This window comes from Gossypium hirsutum, chromosome A03 (assembly GCF_007990345.1).
Source record: "Gossypium hirsutum isolate 1008001.06 chromosome A03, Gossypium_hirsutum_v2.1, whole genome shotgun sequence".
Classification (NCBI taxonomy): Eukaryota; Viridiplantae; Streptophyta; class Magnoliopsida; order Malvales; family Malvaceae; genus Gossypium; species Gossypium hirsutum.
The window spans coordinates 27,451,684-27,453,489 of record NC_053426.1 but is presented as its reverse complement, the minus strand read 5'-3'; the positions used below and the strand labels follow the sequence as shown (position 1 = coordinate 27,453,489).

Sequence of the window (1,806 nt, the reverse complement as noted above, 5' to 3'; positions counted from 1 at the left end):
TCTGAATCATATGATAAATATTTGATTTGTTCTTAATTATGTTTTCTTAATTCTTGCTTTGATATTCTAGGATATTAATTCAAGTTTTGATGTGCTTATTCAGAGGAGCAAAAGTCCCTGTCTAAGAGTAGATCTAACATAATTAAGCGGAGTTGATTGCACGCCTAGAGATAAGGTGATATAATTTTTCCAAATTAGGGTGAAACCTAATAAGGGAATCCATAAATCGAGTTAATGCAACACTAGGGGTTTTAATTAGAAAGAGATTTCAATTAATCAACCTAGGATTAGACGTTGTTAGTCTCGAGAGAGATAATAATATAAATTAGGGATTTTTATAGATCAAGTCAAATGAATAAATCATCTAATTTAGAGTCAATAACAAGTGAAGTCTAGGTGGATTTTTCCTTAGGTATTGTCAAAATCATTCAATTTTCCCAAAAGTTATTTCCCCAATTCACTTTCTGTGCATTCTTAGTTCAGTAATTAGTTTAGATAAAATAAATCCCTTTATTTTTAGGTTAGATAATAAAAATAAAGTTAATACTAGTACTTTTAGTTCCTTTGGGTTCGACATCCCGGTCTTGCCATAAGTTATACTATTGTTTGATAAGGTGCACTTGCCTTTGTCGTGATAACAGTTAGTTTTCAAGAATGGTCAATTATAAATTTAAAACTTATCACGATTTGTTCACATCAAGTTTTTGGCGCTGTTGCCGGGCAACTAAGATATTAGGAACACTTAATTTTTATTACTTTAGCCATTTATTTTATTGCAATTTAAATTTTATTTTAGTTTTGTTAATTTTACTAAATTTTCTTTTTTTTTCTTTTGGAAGGTTTTTATAGTTTATGACTAGAAGAAACCCGTCGACACTATTATTTTTTTATAGTAAGATAGAACACACAGCTCGCAGAAACTAAAGAGAAATTAGGCGAAGCCTACGTGACATAGAGGAAGGACAAGAGGACGATATTCAAACTACAACCGAGGAGATGACTGAAAATCAGAACAATCAGCTTCCTCCTATAGTGGCTGCAAAGCCAATAAATCAGAATTCTGCGCCTCGTACTATGTATGATTATGCTAAACCTACTTTAACAGGAGCCGAATCGAGTATAGTTATACCTGCTATTGCTGCAAATAATTTTGAACTGAAACCTAACACGATTCAAATGATACAACAATTTGTTTAGTTTGATGGTTTGCAGGATGGGGATCCAAATACTCATTTGGCAAATTTTCTAGAGTTTTGAGACACATTTAAGATAAATGGAATTTCTGATAATGCCATTCACCTTCGGTTGTTTACCTTTTCATTGAGGAACAAAGGAAAATAGTGGTTGAACTCGTTACCATGACGGTCAATTGCTACTTGGGAACAAATGACCTTACTTAAATATTTTTCGCCGGCTAAAATGGCTAAGTTAAGGAATGATATCTCTTATTTTATACAGATGGATCTAGAAACACTCTATGATGCATGGGAGAGGTACAAGGATCTATTGATAAGATGCCTTCACCATGGGTTACCACTCTAGCTACAGGTTCAAACTTTTCACAACGGCGTGAATCCTTTGACTAGACAGATGATTGACGTAGCTGCTGGTGGGACTATCAATAATAAGACAACTAAGGAGGCTTATGAATTTATAGTAGAGATGTCACTGAATAATTATTAGTGGCAAGTCATGAGGACAAAGCCAACGAAAGCATCCGGTGCTTTTAACATTGATTCGGTCACCATGCTCTCTAATCAAGTAGAAATTTTGAATAGAAAAATTGACGGTTTACTTGGTTCTTCA

At 33.6% G+C, this 1,806-nt stretch overlaps 1 non-coding gene across 1 annotated transcript; it reads right to left on the bottom strand.

The window, feature by feature from the left end:
• Positions 1 to 1,425: 1,425 nt before the first annotated feature.
• LOC121227753 (small nucleolar RNA R71) lies at positions 1,426 to 1,532 on the bottom strand. Its single transcript, XR_005925276.1, has one exon. It is a non-coding gene; the product is annotated as a small nucleolar RNA R71 (small nucleolar RNA).
• Positions 1,533 to 1,806: the final 274 nt, after the last annotated feature.